Source organism: Meriones unguiculatus, chromosome 2 (genome assembly GCF_030254825.1).
Source record: "Meriones unguiculatus strain TT.TT164.6M chromosome 2, Bangor_MerUng_6.1, whole genome shotgun sequence".
Lineage (NCBI taxonomy): Eukaryota > Metazoa > Chordata > Mammalia > Rodentia > Muridae > Meriones > Meriones unguiculatus.
The window spans coordinates 10479623-10485013 of NC_083350.1; the positions used below are offsets into that span (position 1 = coordinate 10479623).

General features: G+C 37.6%; 1 non-coding gene across 1 annotated transcript; it reads right to left on the bottom strand.

Moving 5' to 3' along the window:
- Positions 1-1167: 1167 nt before the first annotated feature.
- On the bottom strand, positions 1168-1310 carry LOC132652611 (small nucleolar RNA SNORA48). The gene has a single exon (XR_009590206.1). It is a non-coding gene; the product is annotated as a small nucleolar RNA SNORA48 (small nucleolar RNA).
- Between the last annotated feature and the right edge of the window lie 4081 nt (positions 1311-5391).

Sequence of the window (5391 nt, forward strand, 5' to 3'; positions counted from 1 at the left end):
CCAAATTTTAAAGAGTAGATCTGCACTCCACTTTTTAATTGTCTTATTTGGTTGGTTGGTGTCTCATTTCTTGATTTCTTTATATATTTTGGATATTAGCTGTAATGGAAGTTTTTATGGAAGTTTCCATAAAAACTCAGTTATATTATGTAAATATGTTTTTGTTTTAATCTCAACTGAGGAATTGTAGGTTGGGCCATAGTTTGTTCACAGCTGATAATTGTCTCCGGTGGGGTGTGGTTTTGCCAGCTCCTAACAGCTGCCTCTTGCAGCATGTGCAAGGGATGAAGGGGGAAGGGGAAGGGCAGCACCCCTGATCTCACACACCCTCACAGCAGAGGAGTGGCAGGGCCATCTCTCCCGCCCTCTCACCCTCATCCACTGGGGCCGGCCATACTGTGCTTCTAACGTGAGGTGCACAGCCCACTCTCCTAAGTGCTGTAGGAGCAAGGGGCAGGGACAGCTCACCCACTTTCATGACCATGGAGTAGGCTCTCCTAGGGCGAGGGGCTCACAGCGGAGGGGTGACAGGGTCAGCTCTCCCTCACTCTTGCCCTTGTGGCTGCTCTCCTGTCCCCTGGCCCCACAGTCAGCTCCACTGTGCTGCCTGCGCCTGCTCTCTGGAGTGGTGCCGCTCCTGAGAGATGAGGCAAACACTCGAGAGTGCTGCATCCAGCCAGGGGCGGGTCCAGTAATGCACACTCTCAACCTGCGCATGGTTCCTGGTGGCTGAGCGGATCAGAGACAGCCCCGTGTTCTGTAGTGGTAACATGAGCCACAGACATAGACACCAATCCCCGGTGCTGCGTAGTCATGGGGACAGACATGGCCCTCAGCTGCAGCTCAGGCTGGGACTCCTCTTCGCCCTGGAGTCTCAGGTTCTGCCCTTCTTCAGAACGCTCAAGCGGCACCACTTCTCTTTCTCTCCCATCCAACCATCATATACTTGCACATTGTGATGGCTCCCACTGCAAGCTGGACATGTTGCTGGGGGTCCCTTAGTGACGTCTTCCATCTGTGCTGCTTGGCTTCACGGCAAGTGGGTGTCTATGGCCTGCCTGTGCCGCGCACTGGAGGGCAGGTCTTAGTATGGCGTGGCAGTCAGCAGGTTTCTGTCTGTCTTCCTCCTCCTGCGCTGTGCTGCCTGGATTTGATTTGGTTTGATTCTTTTGAGTCTTAGGTATAAGACAAACTTGGCCACCAAGTCAGGCATCAAGCTAGGATGAACAAAGACTGCCACCTGCTCTTCCCCTGACTGATATAAAAACACTAACACCAACAAGGTGTCTCTTTGTCCACTGCCAGGCGTGTGACGATAAAGTTTTAAGAGATCTGAGATGTCATTTTTTCCCTTGTGGAAATGATATTGAGGGATGAAAGTTTTAGCCTTCTTTTCAGTCAGGCGTCTAACAGACAGGACCTCATTTCACCATGCCCCATGCTGATCCTCTTTTCTACTACCTTCTGGTGTGGCTTTCCAAGTCTAGTCTCCCTACTATGAGTAAACTTTGGTGGGTACAAGCAGGATAACTTGGAAGCTGGGTGTCTAGGCCTCAGAGATCAGGAAGGAGATCTGGGAGATCTGGAAGCAAGATTCTGGAGGAGATGGCTGCTTATATGATAGAAAGAAGTAGGCCTCATCTGACACATGGACATAGTTGATCCCAGAGGAAACAGGTATTTGACAGCAGTGAAGTGTGAAATCCTGAAGGAATAAAGAGGATTGGGGTGCATTGCTCTCTCAGAACCTCAGAAAAAGCAGATGAGAGAGATGGACTGCCTTTGGGGTGGAAATGAACAGTGCTTTCCTGAAGGATGGGCAAGAGAGGTGTCAGAAGATAGGGATCTGTTGGGAAGAAAAGAGCGGGGGCCCCCACCTGGTGGGTGATGGAGGGGGATTTGGATTACCCAGGTCTTTAGGTTGGGGAGGAGCAAATTCTACCTAGCCCAGGGAAGGCAAGTCCCAGAGGGCCCAGCCTTTCAGTCAGGAAAGAGCAGGTCTAGGTGGCTTGTGAGAATTTATTCATTTGACTTTTACACCAACTCTCCTTTTTCATTTAAAAAATAATTTCAAATTTCATCATGAATTTATACCAAGAAGAAAGTTCTACTTGATACTGTGAAGTGTAAAACCAACTTTTAACTATTATTGATGCATCGAAAACCTTGCTGTACTTCCTTCTAAGTTCTAGTTTTGTTGACTCTGTCATATTCTTCTTATGTTCATCTGCAAAGATAGTTTATTTCTTTCTTTCATGTTCTTGTCAGTTCTCACAAAAAAACAGAATAGAAGTACAATAATATCTATTAAATAATTTTAATAAATAATTAATTTTCTTATAAAACAGAATTAATTGGGCTCGGATGGGTCCATTATTGAATTCAACCTTTTATTTTCTGTGATAAATTTTGAATTTTTTGGGTGCTGAGGATTGAACCTGGAGCTAATGGCATATTACGAACATGTTTTATACCTTTTCTCTGTTTGTGCATGCATGTGTGTGCATACGTGGGCCTATGTGCACGCGTGAGTCTAGGGCTTTCAGTGTAATGTGGTAAAAACAGTGCTGAGATTTTATTATACATGCGTATTATGATTTCTCTTCAACAATTTATGTAATTATGTGAGTTATCATCTTCATTGGAGTGATGAATTATATAAATTAGTTTTAAATGTTGTGCCAATATCCAATAATTGAAATTCTATCCAGCTATAGTATATAACTTGTGTTATACATTGTTGTATTTGATATTACTTGATTTTTTTTTTTTTGCAGTTGGGTTCATGAGAGGTATTGGTATTCCATTTCTCATTTTTGCAATATGTTACTCTGTTAATGATAGTAGAATGCTGTTCCTCTTGGTAAATTTTTTTTAAAGTTTCCCTTGTTTATAATTTCTAGAAAAGAGTCTAAATAATGGCTGGATATTAATCCTGAAATGTTTAATAGAATCCAACAGTGGATCCATCTGAGCAAAATTAATTCTGTTTTAGAAGATAATTAGTTTTCTATGCAAATTATTTAATAGATATTACTCAACTTAGATTCTCTCTTTCTTTGTGAGAACTGACAGTGTCTTTTGAAGAATTTGTCTACTTTATCTAGTTCATCAGTTATGGAGATTGTCATAATATTTACTTATTATCAATTAAATGTCTATGAAATCTGTATTAATCTGTACTCTGTAATTTCTAGTATAAATTACTTACCTGCTCACCATTTCTCTAGTTAGAAGAATATTAGTTTTATTGACTCGAAGACCTGATATTGTTTTACTGTTTTTCTCTGGTAATAATTGATTTTCATTTTCATTTATTTCTGCTGTGGTCTTATTAGTTTTTTATTCACCTTACTTTATATTTAATGCACTTCTTTCCCTCTTTTCTATAGAAGTATGGATTACTAACTTTAAATTTTCCATAAGGTATACATTCAATGATATAGATTTTTCTCTAAGTACTGTTTTCACTGTCTATAAAAAATTTTAATAAGTTGTCATTTTATATTGGCTTTTATTTTTCTGTATATTTTTTGTCTGAATTGTGTGTTATTTAAAATTGTATTGCTTACTTGGCAAAAATTCTGATCTTTCCTGTTTTTTAATTTCATAAATAATATTATTGTTTTCTGAGCTAAAATATTGCATGATTATGTTCTTTTCTTTTCAATCTATTATTGTGAAATTTATGGCCCCAGATATGATCTATCTTGGTCCACATTCTATGAGAACCTAAGTTGTGTTAGTATACAGTAACTTTTGACATATGCATATAGCATTGTATTAAAACTAAACAAGTTGCAAATAACATATTTAGAATTACTTACTATATATTGTAAGAACCTATGGCTTTTATCTGAAAATTTATGGCATTGGCACTTAAGGCGATTACTGATATACTAAAATAGCTACCAACTTTATTACAATTTTGTATTTTATTTTATGTCTATTGCTCTTTGTTTTATGTCTATTGTTTTTCTCCCAGGCTTCTTCTGTTGTTTGTGGAATTTCATTGAACATTTTAGGTGATTGTGTTTTATTGTTTCTTAGCATATCAGTTATAGGTTTTCTTTCCAAAAATTATACCTGGTTATTATTAACAATATATATTTAGAGCTAATTTAACTCCACTTTCAAACAATACTGTAAAGCTTCATACCCTGTGCATATATCTGATAACACCAAAATAGTCCATCAATTTCTTCCATCAATTGTCTCGTTGTTGTTATTCATTTTACTTTTATCTTCATAGTAAATATTAGAAGACTTCATTATTAATATTAGTTTGAACAAAATTACTTATTCAATAAACAAAAAATATTAAAAGTGTTGGAATTTCTCTCACTTATACTTTCTCTGCTACTCCCCTTACATTGTGCAGTTCTGTACTTTAACCTGTGTAATGTTCCATCTCACTCACATCTTGTTTTCAACATTGTTGCAAATCAAATCAATTTGTGCACAATTCCTTCATTTTCATTTATCTTCATATTTGAAGAGTGTTTTTTATAGGGTTGATTTTTACTTCTTCTTATTCTTAGCAATCAACATTTTAAGTCCTTGATTTCGTATTTTTTCCTGGAATGTTTTCCCAGGAAGAGTTTGATGCCATTATAAACTTTGTTTCTCTATGAGTGACTTAACCTCTACCTTTGACTTCTTTCAGGGCTTAGTTTTGATGCTTTGTTGCTCAAATATAAAATGCCCATGTGCAGGAGTAATTTTTGCATTATCCAAGGTTGATAGTCTGAAAGACATTTGTAGCTGATTTGGAGTATCTTAGTTTAGGCTTTCAAAATATTGTATTAGATACTGGATATCTGAATGCAGAAAGCATATGGTTCCCAAAGGCCTGGAAGTTATGGATGTAATCTCAAAGCACTAGACTGTTTTCAGTTGTTAGAGAGGTTCTTTTAGTGACTGCTACTTTTCCATTCTATGCTCACATGGAGGAAAGTAGAGATGGGACAAGCATCCTTGTGTCTCTTCTTAGAAGGCCCTAATCCTATTTATTTGAGCTTCACCTTCATGAATAGGATTGGATAAGTCTTCAGCATATGAATGGGGGGGGGGTCCAATCATTCAGCATAGAGTCATTACTCCTTCAAATAAATATTCGTTTCCTTTTTTTATTCTCCTTTATTATTCCCATCATGTGTACTTTGTTTTATTTTTATTTTTGCTAGTTAAATTCCTTAATTCTATGTTGTGTTTTCTTCTTCACTGTTCTGTTTTGGAATTTTCTACTGATACATTTTCATCCTGAAAGATTCACTTTTCAACCATGCCCATCCTACTATTAAGTCCATCAAAGACATTATTTGTATTAGAGTATTATTTTTCCTTAGGAAATCTTTCTGAGTCTTGAAATTTTTTAGTTTGTGCATTGCT